General features: G+C 41.9%; 1 protein-coding gene across 4 annotated transcripts in view; it reads right to left on the bottom strand.

Annotated features, from left to right (window-relative positions):
- znf644 (zinc finger protein 644) overlaps positions 1-15742 on the bottom strand; it is a 109180-nt gene that overhangs the window by 55887 nt on the left and 37551 nt on the right. The window contains exon 1 of one of the 4 annotated variants that reach the window (XM_033028982.1): positions 4147-4293. The exons of the other annotated variants lie outside the window; for them this stretch is intronic. The gene's annotated coding sequence lies outside the window, so the exon portion shown is untranslated. Of the gene's footprint in view, positions 1-4146; positions 4294-15742 lie in introns of those variants that run through there. 4 annotated transcript variants of the gene reach the window in all.

The following is a 15742-nucleotide window of genomic DNA, read 5'->3' as shown; positions in this document are numbered from 1 at the left end:
AAAAAGCACTTTTCACGTTAGTAGATTAAGATTTTAGTTAAATGCAACAAATAGGCACATAGAATAATTCCATGTAGAAGCCTGGGAGCAATCCAATCCTAAAGGAGTTCAAAACCCAATCAAACCCGAGATGCGCCACAGCAAAAAGTGCCCCTAGTGATTCGAGTATCATTCTAAAAACTGAGTTGGCAACTACAAATACATCCACCACAAGTTGAAGTACATCATCGTACTTCAAATTAAAATCCCAGCTCCCAGATCCAGCATAAAATAAATCAATGTCTGTGAGATACACAGTTGAAAGGGTGAAGGCAGAATTACTAACCCAAAAGACCCGAGTTTCTGTGCTGCAGATTTCTGGTTCAGTCTCATCAATAAATTTTTGCAAAATAGTTTCACAAAAGCATTCCCAATGAACTAATTTAACTGTGAAACCACTGATAACTGAATAGTAACATGTTTCGGCATACTGAAAATGGATGGCTTCCCTAACATTGACCTCTAGAACATAGACTGCTGTTTATAAAGAAAAACAACGGCATTCTATGTTGAATTACTTTGGCATTCCTGCAGGAAATCACACATAGAGCACAAAATAACACAAGTAATTTTACATTCTAGCAGACTGCTAAAGCTTCCCAGTAATGAGTGCTTTTAAGAAAAAAAAGTTAAGCAAACCCAGTTGTGTTTAAACCTGCCAATGTATTTTCATTTAAACCCATTTGAATGCTCCTCTACTGATTGCATTCACTCTCCCAAGGTGGTCCAGAGGGAAATATTGTGCAGGTTGAATGTAGCCTGCAGGCCAAACATTGTGCACAACGGGATAAATAGCCCACTCCTGTTTCCATGTTATGTTCCATTGTACAGTCACATAGAATTTATTTACTTCAAAATTAATTGAAGTGGAAGGATTAACTTACTCAAAATGAATCCAGTAAATATCAAGAAAATATGGGGATAAGTATATACTGTGATATGAACTCTTCAAGATAGCTATTCTTTTTGCCTGTTAAACAAGATGGGGAAATACATGCACGAACAGCAAATCGAAGGTAGAATATGATATGCAAAAAGAATCATACAGCACAGGTAAAGGGCCTTTCGGCCCACAATGTCTGTGCTGAACATGTTGCCAAGACTGTGTTTAAGAAGGAACTGCAGATGCTGGAAAATCGAAGGTACACAAAAATGCTGGAGAAACTCAGAGGGTGCAGCAGCATCTATGGAGCGAAGGAAATAGGCAACGTTTCGGGCCAAAACCCTTCTTCAGACTAACTCTTAACTACTTGCACATAATCCATATCCCTCCATTCCCTGCATATTAACGTGCCTATCCAAAGTCTCTTAAATTCCACTATCATATCCATTACAGGTATTCGCCACCCGCTATGTAAACAAACTTGCCCCACACATCTCCTTTAAACTTTTCCCTCTCACCTTAAAGCTATCCGTCTAGTATTTGATATTTCTATCCTGCGGAAAAGGTTCTGTGTCTACTCTTTCTATGCTTCTCATAATTTTATATACTTCCATCATGTCTCCCTCCAACCCCCATCTGCCATTTCCCTGCCCACTTCTGAGCTATTTCCAGCTGTAAACTTTGACAGACTTCCTGACGGTTCACAAACCCAGCAACCAACCCATCTACATTAATGTCCAAGTCATTTATATATATTTGACAAAGAACAGAGGTCTGATCACAGGTCCCTGCAGAACTCCACGATATCCCGCAGCTCCACTCTTGCTCCCCCTTCTCCCAGGTCGCAACAGGGACAGTGCCCCCTTATCCTCACCTTTCACCCAGTAGCCAACGCATACAGCACATAATCCACTGACATTTTTGACACCTCCAACAGGATCCCACCACTGGCCACATCTTCCCATCTCCACCCCTTTCGCTTTCCGCAGAGACTGCTCCCTCTGTAACTCCCTGGTTAACTCGTCCCTTCCCACCCAAACCACACCCTCCCCAGGTACTTTCCCTTGCAACCGCAGGAGATGCAACACCTGGCCCTATACATCCTCCCTCGACTCCGTCCAAGGACCTCAACAGTGTTTTCAGGTGAGGCAGAGGTTCACTTGCACCTCCTCCAATCTCATCAACTGCATCCATTGTTAGGGTGTGGACCCCTATATATTGGCGAGACCAAGCGCAGGCTCTGCGACCGTTTCACTGAATACCACCGCTCAGTCCGTCTAAACCTACCTGATCTCCCAGTTGCTGAACACTTTAACTCTCCCTCCCATTCCCATACTGACTTTCTGTCCTGGGCCTCCTGCACTGTCAAGCATGAGGCCCAGTGCAAATTGGAGGAACAGCATCTCATATTTCACTTGGGCAACTTACACCCCAGGGGTATGATTATTAACCTCCCTAACTTCAAGTAACCTTTGCTTACCCTCTCTCTCCAACCTCCCCCTTCCTAGTTCTCCGACCTGTCTGACTGCTTACCTGATTAAATGTTATCTTTGTATGCTTCATTGTCATCTTCTAACAATGATCTATTCTACATTTTCATTGATCCGCATCTCCTTTGATGTCTTACTTTCACACCTTACACTTCCATATCTCTTTGTCTCCCCCTCCCCTGACTCTCAATCTGAAGAAGGGTCTCGACCCAAAATGTCTATCCAGAGATGCTGCCTGGCCTTCTAAGTTACTCCAGCATTTTGTGTCCATCTTCTATTGAGTATATAAGTTGGGATGTTATGTTAAAGTTGTACAAGGCGCTGGTGCGGCTGCATGTGGAGTATTGTGTTCAGCTTTGGTCACCCTGCTATAGGAAGGTTGTCGTTAAGCTGGAAAGAGTGCAGAAAAAGATTTACAAGGAAGTTGCCAGGGCTGGACAAACTGAGCTATAGGGGCAGGTTGAGCAGGCTAGGTCTTTATTCCTTGGAGCGCGGAGGCTAAAGGGTAGTCTTACAGAGATGTATAATTCAAGAGGGGAATAGATAGGGTGAATGCGCCGAGTTTAGTTTAGTTTAGTTTCGAAATACAGCATGGAGTACAACAACCAGTGCAAAAAGCACAACTTTGCAAGATTTTAGTGCAAAATCTGAAAAGCGCAGTACATTAAAGTCCAGTAACGGAATAACCAGTTGTGGTTATACTGTGATTATACATATTCTTCACAAAAGCAGAACTATTTCCCTTAAATAGTTTATAATAATCAGGCATTACAATCCCACCACACAATCATAATTATCATAATTACTTCCACAGTAAATAAGTAATTATAAAAGGACTAGGCAAGCTAGATGCAGGAAAAATGTTCCCAATGTTGGGCGCATCCAGAACCAGGGGCCACAGTCTTAGAATAAAAGGGAGGCCATTTAAGACTGAGGTGAGAAAAAACTTTTTTACCCAGAGAGTTGTGAATTTGTGGAATTCCCTGCCACGGAGGGCAGTGGAGGCCAAATAACTGGATGAATTTAAGAGAGAGTTAGGTAGAGCTCTAGGGGCTAGTGCAATCAAGGGATATGGGGCGAAGATAGGCACGGGTTATTAATTGGGGACGATCAGCCATGATCACAATGAATGGCGGTGCTGGCTCAAAGGGCCGAATGGCCTCCTCCTGCGCCTATTTTCTATGTTTCTATGTAATGCAGCAGTCATCTTGTGGCACAATTCTCTAAATAGTGGTTGTTAGAGTACACAGTTCCTTCAATATTGTAATTAATTGCAATTTACTAAACTATCAATGTCAGCTTCAGTTTCTAAGTTATTTTTATCATGACAAAAGAGTAAAGTAAAAGGAGCAAAGGCACAAGACAGTAAAACGGTAAGACAGATAAATTGATCAATTTACAGTGTATGACATAGTTCTAGGCCGTCACCTTGCCAGTTTTCTTTACTCACTAATACCGATCACAATATGCCACAGACAGAGAAGTGGTAGTACATGTGACACAGATTAGCTTCCCCACAGTATTCCTATTGTACACTTGATGAAAGTAGATGCTCTTTCAGAATTATTAATACTTAGCTCCACTTTACTATTACTTTCAGTGGTGCATTCAGATTAAAACGTGAACACAAAATAAGTTAAACATACAGAAATCTGGGGGGGGGGGGGGGAGGGAATGAAAAATGATGTAAACAATGATCTCACAAATGTGAATTATGAGGTGAATAATTCTTACATTTCTTTCAATCACTTCCTTTTCCTATCGTTTTTCACTCTCTTACGACTTTGAGTCGGGAAACCTATGTCTCAGTAACTCGCCTTAGATGCACTGAGCTGTTTCTTTTCCCGATTGCAATGAATTCATCTGCAACTAAAAATAATAAACCTTAGAGCATTTGAGCTAAATTTAGTTTGAATTACAACTTCCTCCATTAGAGCATTTACATTTTAAAACATTTCTCCTGCATTACTAACAAAAAAACATAAAATTCATATCCTGAAGACAAAATTAGTCATATTAGTTTCAGGGTCTAAGCTTAATTCATTAGTTCACTTACAAAGGATATGTTTTGGAGTTTTAGGACTGTTAGAAGCCGTATTAGCATAAAGTACAGATATTTATATCTGCATAAAGACTACACTTGAATAGTTAATAATTGGTCTCAAAAGGGATAAAGTATCTGGAATATTGAATGGAAAAACACTTACATACCTCATGTATTGCATCCTCCCTAAGACTTAAACAACGATAAAGCAAAATGCTGTCATCAATGTGACTATTTCTGATGCAAACCTAAGTTCACATTGAAATGTGTCAGTTCTGTACATTTTTCTCCAACCGTGTGCCCCAATATTCAGCCAACAATCATTGCGCCGCACAATCAAAACATATGTTCTCCTTGAAAACCTTGAAATACACTGTTTCTATTAAAATTATTGTTTTGGTTAGTGTTCAAACCACATCAAAGTACTTATGAAGATAATATACATGTTTGTGTATATGAAGAAAGTAAAATAGACTTAAATTAGCCACAATATATTCCCAACCATTTCCACCGCAAAGCTTTAAAAAGTCTTAAAAATGCTCTTTACCAGTTTTCATTTTCTGCTTCTCTAATTCTACATTCACAATGTTATTTGTTACACTGCATAGGGTTAGTTTTAAACCTGGAATATAGCTTTGCACTTGGAACCCAATTTCCAACATCATTGGCCATCCCTCTGTAGCCTAAAGGTGACAAGTGATTTAACAAAAGTTGACTAGAAAAACGTGTAAATTAGCTGCTGCACCTGGCGTTGCTCGGGTTATTATGCTGGCAATGTTTGCATTTATTTTCATGCAATCTGGTTTTATAACAGTTCTTATAAATTCAATAAAATCGTACTTGAATATAGAATTATTTATGGAATAATATTACTAAGAGTTATATTGTTTACTTAAAGCCATCAATGAAAAACACTGACATAGGTAAAAATATGCAAACATCACATTTAATATATTTAAATAGATATGTATCTATGCACAATGTGTAAATTTCCTTGATTTCATTGTTGAAGTGCTTAAGAATAAACTGTTTCTTTTTTTGAATCCAGCGTAAAAATTGATAGATTATTTATATCCCAAACTCTGGGGATAACTGAACTAACCAATATACAGTGCATTCAGAAAGTATTCAGACCCCTTCACTTTTTCCACATTTTGTTACGTTAGTCTTATTTTAAAATGGATCAAATTCATTTTAGAAATTAAAAATAACTAAAATATCACATTTACATAAGTATTCAGACCCTTCCTTCCTTCTCCCCCCCACCCCCCATCAGTCTGATGAAGGGTTTCGGCCCAAAACGTCGCCTATTTCCTTCGCTCCATAGATGCTGCTGCACCCGCTGATTTTCTCCAGCATTTTTGTGTACCTTCGATCTTCCAGCATCTGCAGTTCCTTCTTGAACACCTTGAGCTTAGGTTCATCCTGTTTCCATTGATTATCCTTGAGATGTTTCTACAACTTGATTGGGGTCCACCAGTGGTAAATTAAATTGATTGTACATGTTTTGGAAATGTCTGTATAAGGTCCCACAGTTGACAGTGCATGTCAGAGCAAAAACCAAACCATGAAGACAAAGGAATTGTCCGTAGAACTCCGAGACAGGATCGTGTCGAGACACAGGTCTGGGGAAGGGTATAAAACAATTTCTGCAGCCGTGCAGGTCCCGAAGAGCACAGTGGCCTCCGTCATTCTTAAATGGCAGAATTTTGGAACCACCAGGACTCTTCATAGAGCTGGTTGCCCGACCAAACTGAGCAATCGGGGGGAAAGGGCCTTGGTCAGGGAGGTGACCTAGAACCTGATGGTCAATCTGACAGAGCTCCAGAGTTCCTCTGTGGAGATGGGAGAACCTTCCAGAAGGACAACTATATCTGCAGCACTCCACCAATCAGGCCTTTATGGTAGAGTGGCCAGACGGAAGCCACTCAGTAAAAGGCACATGACAGCCCGCTTGGAGTTTCCCCAAAAGGCATGAGAAACAAGATTCTCTGGTCTGATGAAACCAAGATTGAACTCTTTGGCCTGAATGCCAAACGTCACGTCTGGAGGAAACCAGGTGAAGCATGGTGGTGGCAACATCATGCTGTGGGGATGTTTTTCAACGGCAGGAACTGGGAGACTAGTCAGAATCGAGGCAAAGATGAACGGAGCAAAGTACAGAGAGATCCTTGATGAAAACCTGCTCCAAAGCTTTCTGGACCTCAGACTGGGGCGGAGGTTCACCTTCCAAAAGGACAACGAGCATAAGCACACAGCCAAGACAATGCTGGAGTGGCTTTGTGACAAGTCTGTGAATGTCCTTGAGTGGCCTAGCCAGAGCCCGGAGTTAAACCCGTTCGAACATCTCTGGAAACTCCTGAAAATAGCTGTGCATCGACGCTCCCCATCCAACCTGACAGAGCTTGAGAGGATCTGCAGAGAAGAATGGGAGAAATTACCCAAATACAGGTGTGCCAAGCTTGTAGCGTCATACCCAAGAAGACTTGAGGCTGTAATCACTGCCAAAGGTGCCTCAAAGAAATACTGAGTAAAGGGTCTGAATACTTATGTAAATGTGATATTTCAGTTATTTATTTTTAATTACTTTGCAAACATTTCTAAACACCTGTTTTCGCTTTTTTATTATGGGTATTGTGAGAAGATTGTGATGAAAAAAAAATGTAATGCATTTTAGAATAAGGCTGTAACGTAACAAAATGTGGAAAAATGAAGGGGTCTGAATACTTTCTGAATGCACTGTATAGATGATCATGAGAAAAGCATTGAATATAATGGAAACATCTTTCAGTGATTGTCCTTGCACCATGTTAATGCTCACAGTGAAACTAAATTGAATTGAATTTGCTTGAATTAAAAAATTCAGATAGAATAATTAGTATCTGAGGAACTAATACTTTCCCCTAAAAAAATACCAGTGATTACTGCAGTATCAATTGCATGTGGCAGCAGTAAATTTGAAAGCAATAATCTTCTGCTGTTACATATTGGCGGTGGATCTAAACTAATCATCAAGTTCCAAGTCCTAGACCCCTGTACACACCTTTCAAATTGGATTCTTGACCTCAATCAGTGCAGATTAGTAACAGCATCTCTCACTGATCATCAACACACATGCATATCAAGGTAGACACAAAATGCTGGAGGAACTCAGCGGGTCAGGCAACATCTCTGGAGAGAAGTAATGGTCTCGACCCGAAACGTCGCCCATATCTTCTCTCCAGAGATGCTGCCTGACCCGCTGAGTTACTCCAGCATTTTGTGTTTATCTTCGATTTAAATCTGCATCTGCAGTTCCTTCTTACACTTTATGCATATTAAGGTTGCGTGCTCAACGAAATAGTAATTATTGACCATTACTATGTGGCTAAGACAACTCTCACGACGTCTATAAATTTGTCAATTACACCACTGTTGTTGGCTGAATCGTGGATGGCGATAAGTCAGCCTATAGAAGAGATAGAACACCTGGTTAAGTGGCGCAGTAACAACATCCTCTCATTCTACGTCAACAAAGCCAAGGTACTAATCATTGAGGGGAAGCTGGGAGACAACACATGGGCGGAAATCCCAGGGGGGACAGAGAGGCAGGTCCCCTCCACGTTTTGAGAGGTGGGGGACAATCCCCGCCCCACCCCATTTGTAATCCGGATTTTGGAATTCGGTGAAAAAATCTATTAAAAATCTCCGCTTTCCGCGAGACATTGGGGGTGGGATTGATGATCGAGGGCGCCGATTGGGCGAGAGAGACGTTGGTCAGCAGGCAGTGGGGGGGGGGGGGGCGGGACATGATGATTCAGCACAATGATTAGTGAGACTTTTGAGAAATATAAAAGTGGATAAGTCTCCAGGTCCGGACAGGATATTCCCTAGGACATTGAGGGAAGTTATTGTAGAAATAGCAGGGGCTATGACAGAAATATTTCAAATGTCATTAGAAACGGGAATAGTACCGGAGGATTGGCGTACTGCGCATGTTGTTCCATTGTTTAAAAAGGGGTCTAAGAGTAAACCTAGCAATTATAGACCTGTTAGTTTGACGTCAGTGGTGGGCAAATTAATGGAAAGGATACTTAGAGATAATATATATAAGCATCTGGATAAACAGGGTCTGATTAGGAACAGTCAACATGGATTTGTGCCTGGAAGGTCATGTTTGACTAATCTTCTTGAATTTTTTGAAGAGGTTACTCGGGAAATTGATGAGGGTAAAGCAGTGGATGTTGTATATATGGACTTCAGTAAGGTCTTTGACAAGGTTCCTCATGGAAGGTTGGTTAAGAAGGTTCAATGGTTGGGTATTAATGGTGGAGTAGCAAGATGGATTCAACAGTGGCTGAATGGGAGATGCCAAAGAGTAATGGTGGATGGTTGTTTGTCAGGTTGGAGGCCAGTGACTAGTGGGGTGCCACAGGGATCTGTGTTGGGTCCACTGTTGTTTGTCATGTACATCAATGATCTGGATGATGGTGTGGTAAATTGGATTAGTAAGTATGCAGATGATACTAAAATAGGTGGGGTTGTGGATAATGAAGTAGATTTTCAAAGTCTACAGAGAGATTTATGCCAGTTGGAAGAGTGGACTGAAAGATGGCAGATGGAGTTTAATGCTGATAAGTGTGAGGTGCTACATCTTGGCAGGACAAATCAAAATAGGACGTACATGGTAAATGGTATGGAATTGAAGAATGCAGGTGAACAGAGGGATCTGGGAATAACTGTGCACAGTTCCCTGAAAGTAGAATCTCATGTAGATAGGGTGGTAAAGAAAGCTTTTAGTGTGCTGGCCTTTATAAATCAGAGCATTGAGTATAGAAGTTGGGATGTAATGTTAAAATTGTACAAGGCATTGGTGAGGCCAATTCTGGAGTATGGTGTACAATTTTGGTCGCCTAATTATAGGAAGGATGTCCACAAAATAGAGAGAGTACAGAGGAGATTTACTAGAATGTTGCCTGGGTTTCAGCAACTAAGTTACAGAGAAAGGTTGAACAAGTTAGGGCTTTATTCTTTGGAGCGCAGAAGGTTAAGGGGGGACTTGATAGAGGTCTTTAAAATGATGAGAGGGATAGACAGAGTTGACGTGGATAAGCTTTTCCCACTGAGAGTAGGGAAGATTCAAACAAGGGGACATGACTTGAGAATTAAGGGACTGAAGTTTAGGGGTAACATGAGGGGGAACTTCTTTACTCAGAGAGTGGTGGCTGTGTGGAATGAGCTTCCAGTGAAGGTGGTGGAGGCAGGTTCGTTTTTATCATTTAAAAATAAATTGGATAGTTATATGGACGGGAAAGGAATGGAGGGTTATGGTCTGAGCGCAGGTATATGGGACTATGGGAGAATACGTGTTCGGCACGGACTAGAAGGGTCGAGATGGCCTGTTTCCGTGCTGTAATTGTTATATGGTTATATGATTGGAGGAGGGAGGTGTCGGTCAGAGGCGAAAGTAGTGGGGTGGGACTGAGGATAGAGCCCGGTGATTGGAGGAGTGAGACGTCCTGGTGGAGCAAAGATCATAGAGCGGAGCTTGAGCTTGAATCGGCCCGTTCGCAGGGCCTTTCATCGCCAGGCCCGGTGCGGCTTAAAATCGGCCGTGGGATCTTCCACCGCCCCGCAGTCAAATTGTTGTGTCGAGGCAATCGAGGCTCCCGATGTTGAAGCCCCCGCCGGGCGATGGAAGATCCCACGGCCAGTTTTAAGCCGATCCAGGCGATGAAACCCCACGAACGGGCCGGTTGAAACCCCACGATTCGGGGTGGACGAAGCTGCTGTTGCTGGGGTTCGGAGTCAGTCACCAACCAGGTCAGCTCCCGATGTTACCGTCCACAGGGCCCACGGCCGAAGCCTCCGAAGCTTTGCGTGTGTGCGCACGTGCGCCACCAAGAAACTGTGTCCCCCCATGTTTTGATAGTGATTTCTGCCCCTTAAATTGATGGGTAGATGTCTCAGGTGTGCTATCATGTGCCCAGCATGTAGATGTAATTATGAAGAAAGTAATTGCCTCTAATTTCTCAGAAGTTTAAAGAGAATTGACATGTCGCTGAATGCTTTACTAATGAACTGCAGAAAGTATCTTGATTTATTGAGGCCCCCCACCCCCCATCAGTCTGAAGAAGGGTTTCGGCCCGAAACGTTGCCTATTTCCTTCGCTCCATAGATGCTGCTGCACCCGCTGAGTTTCTCCAGCATTTTTGTGTACCTTTGATTTATTGAATGCCTTGGTTCAACAATTCTAACACATGGGATGAAAAAACTGCAGAGCGTGATGAACTCAGCCCTGAACTTTATGGGCACAGCCCTCCACAGCATCGAGTTTCTACAGGTTGCGCTGTCTCAAGGCTGAATCTATCATTGTGAATCCCCATCATTAGATTATGCCCTCTTCTCGCAGCTACCATCAGGCAAAAGACACAGAAGCCTTAAGTCTGACACCACCAAGTCAGGAACATTTACTCTCCTACAAATACCGGCTCTTGAACAAACCTGCACACCATAATCCAACCTCAGCAATGGAACCCGATGGAGCACCTCTTGCACTTTACATCGACTTGCTTTTTTAATTGTATTTTGCACTAATGTCTTTTTTCCTCACTATGTTGTATAATTGATGTTTTATGTGATGTATTGAGTCTGCGTGCCTGTGTTTCCACTGCACACAAGCTTATGATTGTACAAATACTTAAGTCTTTGTGCACATGACAAAAAACTTAACTTGACTGTGTAATGTAAGGGTTAAACAGAATATATGTCAGCTAAAATGGAGTTATCAGCTAAATTAGCAGCACCACATTTCAAGCCCTGTTTAGAAAAACAAGTAGATGTTTTCAAAGAATGCTTAGCTAAATCGAAGGGACCAGTAAATCTTGAGGCCGCCGAACTAGTCACTAAGATGAGCTTTGCCTTCCAAGAGACATCCGAGACTAGCTTGGCGTCTGATAGAACACATAACTCACGCCATTATGGTACCAAGGAGAATAGCTGGTTTGACACATAGTCACCTGTTGTTCTTAGAGATAACACATTACAGGAGAGAGAGACAGAGACAGGGAGACAGGCAGAGACAGACAGAGAGAGAGAGAGAGAGAGAGAGAGAGAGAGAGAGAGAGAGACACACAGACAGACAGACAGACAGACAGACAGACAGACAGACAGGCACACAGACAGACAGACAGACAGACAGACAGACAGAGAGAGAGAGACAGACAGACAGACAGACAGACAGACAGACAGACAGACAGACAGACAGATTCCTGTAGCACGATTAGTTCAGTAATATGGTGGTTCAGTAATAAGTGTATTTAAAATTTCAACAGGAAATCAAACATCCTCTTCAATGTCTGTAATACCATCAATAGATTTTGTTAGTTCAGTAATAAGATGGATCAGTAATAAGTGTGTTTAAAAATCCAACAGGAAAACAAACATCCTCTTCAATGTCTGTAATACCATCAATAGATTTATATTGTACAGATTATGTGGGAAGCTTCAAATGGTCATGGCCATAGTGTGTCCTTTCTTCCGTGCTAAAGTTGTTCTTTCGTTTTGGTATTGGAATTTGTTTATTGTTGTCATGTTTACTGAGATACAGTGAAAAACTTTGTTTTGCATCGTATCTGGGCTGATCGCACCATACATGAGCACAGCACGTAATGCAAGAGAAAAGAAACAAGAGTATAGTGTTACAGCTACAGAGAAAATACAAATAATTAAAAAAAGGTAGGGCCTGCAATGAGATATATTTGATGATCAGGAATATATGAGAGGTCCGTTCAGGAATGTGATAACAGTGGGGGAAAGGCTGCTCTTGAATCCGATGGTACGTGTTTTCCAACTTTTGTATCTTTTGCATGATAGGAGAAGAGAGGTGTGAATGGTCCTTGATAATGTAACTGCATGAAGGCAGCGTGAAGCATAGGTGGCGTCGATAGGAGGAAGGCTAGTCTGCATGATGGACTGGGCTGGGTCCACAACTTTCTGCAATTTCTTGCTGTCTTGGCTCATGCATTTTGATAGGATGCTTTGCACTGTCGAAATCAGTAAGAGTCATTGGGGACATGCCGAATTTCCTTAGTCTTCTGAGGAAGTAAATGCATTGGTTTGTTTTCTTGGTCACATTGTCAATGTGACTGGAGCACTGCTGGTGATATTTACACTTTGGAACTCTTGACCATCTACATTTCAATGGGATGTGTGCTCCACCTTACTTCCAAAGGTCAATTGCCAACTCATTCATTTTGTTGACATTGAGGGAGAGGTTGTTTTCTAGACACATTACTAAGCTATCGGTCTTCTTTCCGTGCTCCGTCTTATTATTGTTTGAGATCCAGCCCATCCATACTTACCATTGTTAGAGTCATAGAGTGATACAGTGTGGAAACAGGCCATTTCGGCCCAATTTGCCCACACCAGCCAACAATGTTCTAGCTACACGAGTCCCACTTGCTTGCGCTTGGTCCATATCCATCCAAACCTGTCCTATCCATGTACCTGTCTAAGATTAGGGTTAAATAATGTTGAATGAAATTTGTCAAAACTTGAAATCAGATCATGAAGTCATGTAACAATTCAGCCCAAGTTTTTCAATGAAACTTCCCATTGAGTAAATTTGAAACAAACTCTCTCACAGGTGGACCAACAAGACTAAAGAGTTAGTGGTGGACTTTAGGAGAGGAACACTCCTGTCCCCTGTCTGCATCAATGCTGTGGATGTGCAGTTTACCTGGGAGTACAAATACCTTGGAGTGTACCTGGACAGTAAACTGGACTGGTCCAGGAACGCTGAAGCCCTGTACAAGAAGGCTCCGTTCCTTCAACATCTGCAGTAAGATGCTACCACTGTCTCGGTGCTAGACAGTGCCATCTTCTTCGCTGTCGTCTGCTGGGGCAGCAGGGTGAAGGCCACGGACGCCAATAGGATTAACAAAATCATCAGGAAGGCTGGCTCCATCCTGGGATCAGAGTTGGATTCATGGGAGGTGCTTTGAGGGGAGGATGGTCCTCAAACTGCAGAGCATCTTGGACAATACAGCTCACTCCCTCCATGACACTGGTCAACCTGAGGAGTAACTTCAGCAACAGACTGGTTCCACCAGGATGCAGTACAGAACGCCACAGGAGATCCTTCTTCCCTGTGGCTCTCAAACTGTACAACTCTTCCCCCTTCTGGCAAGGGGTAGACTGACTCCCCTCCTAATCTTTGCACAACCCTAATCGTTTTCACTCGTCACTTTAATTTCATGTTTCATGTATTTTGTGTTTTATGACTATTGGCAGATCAATTTCTCTCCTGGGAAAAATGTTCTATCGTATCGTATTGAATCGTAAACATGCTCAGAAAAAACAAATTTTCAAATATAAACATTTAAGATTTTCCCAACTATAAGATGCATAAATATAGGCTTTCAATTCATCTCTTTTAGTATCTTGTGGCGTGACTGACAGCATTTGATGAAAATTTCCATCTCGCACTACAGCAACCCTCCATTAATTGGTTATTGTCTATCTTGCAAATTCAATCCAATGCTTTAATGGCAGATTTGTGCGCATTGTACATTCATCCCAGACAAAAAGTTTACAATCTTTGAGAATTCTCTCCTTTGCAGATCCCTGAACGATGTTACTTGTATGAGTCTCCACATTTGTCAAATTTCAAGGGAGTTTATAAGCCAGTGCAGATATCCTGTGTCAAAAGTGCTGACGCAATGCTTGATGATGCAATGTATGTTTTTTCCTTTCCACAAGAAGCATCCAAAATCAAAAATGGTTCCTTGATCATTGTAAACACATCTGTGACAGTACAGATAATCCCCACATTACTAGGAGGGGAGGGTGACGTTCCTAGAAAGCGGGCCACATCGCTATTTTCCAAAACGCGAAGCCACATCATTGACGCACATATCATGAAGAAACTTGAATTGAAAAAAATAAACTCAGTGGCAAGAGAACAAATTTTGTGGTGAGGACCAAAGACAATGACTTCTGCCTTCCCAGCACTTAGTTGAAGGAAATGTCTGCCCTTCCAATGTTCAACAAGGAGTCTGACAGTTTGGAGACAGTAGAGTAATCAGTCATTATTTTGACTGGCTCTTACTGAAGATACTCCCAAAGTTCCGGCCAATTCCTGTCAGCTAATTTTTCTTAAAATTACATGACTATTTTAATTATAGAAAGAACTTCAATTTTTTACCGTGTTTCTCACATCTACGTCTTTTACAACTACGTCACAATTCTTAACTCTAAATTTTTTAAATACAAAACTATATAGTTGAACAGACTATGGTGGTTGACATGAAAGATAATTCATGTCAACTCTAGAGGGTACTTGACAAGAGATAATATTTCAACATAATACAGAGAGCAATGTCCAGCTGATCTTAATGCAGGATCACAAGTGGTTCCAGTAGGTAAAGCCCCTGTCCCACTTCCCCGAGTTACTCACGGATTCTCCCGAGGTTTCCCCTTGATTCAAACTCGGAGATGCCAGCCGTAGGTACTAGGGGCTATTTTTTTTTACTCGTGGACATTTTTCAACATGCTGAAAAAACGTCCCGACTTACCTGATGCCCCGAGTACCTACAGCTTCTACGAAATATCTACGGTCTCCTACGGCCTCGCTACGGACATTCTCCGAGTTTGAATCAAGGGGAAAACTCGGGAGAATTTGTGAGTAACTCGGGAAAGTGGGACAGGGGCTTAACAATTCTCCCATAAGAGAACAGGTCTTGGTCAAAATAAGTGCTCTTATATAACAAATAAATTGGGGCAGCTCTGAGGCTTAAAATCAGCTCTTTAATGTTTGGTATTTTGTTGAAAGAAGACACCTCAAAATGTGCTTCTTTAAGGCTCCGCAACCAACTACATAATTAAATAACGAGTGAAACCTGAGACTATGACCAGATGCAAAAGACACACAGCTGAGGCAACTTGTGAAAACAATGATACAGTTTCTCAGTTGGAGACTGACCTCCAACCTCATCATCCCCATTCTCTATGCTATTGGTCAAGTTATTGAATTATAAGCCTCAGAGCCGCCCAAGATGTTTGTTATATAAGAGCATTTACTTTGACCAAAGCCTGCTCTCTGATGGGAGAATTGTTACCTAGTCTTCAATGGTTCAATGGTCCTTTATTGTCATGAGGTACAGTGAAATTTGATTTACCATACAGTCATACCAAAAAAGCAATATGATACAAAACTACATAAACAGCCACCGCAGCTGCGTGTGAGAATCCCTAGGGCACACAGCATTAGCGGAGACCCACAGCCATCAGATCAATGTTCGGGCC

Source organism: Amblyraja radiata, chromosome 10 (genome assembly GCF_010909765.2).
Source record: "Amblyraja radiata isolate CabotCenter1 chromosome 10, sAmbRad1.1.pri, whole genome shotgun sequence".
NCBI classification, from domain to species: domain Eukaryota; kingdom Metazoa; phylum Chordata; class Chondrichthyes; order Rajiformes; family Rajidae; genus Amblyraja; species Amblyraja radiata.
Note: the sequence above shows the minus strand (reverse complement) of the source record. Positions and strands in the feature narration are given on the sequence as shown.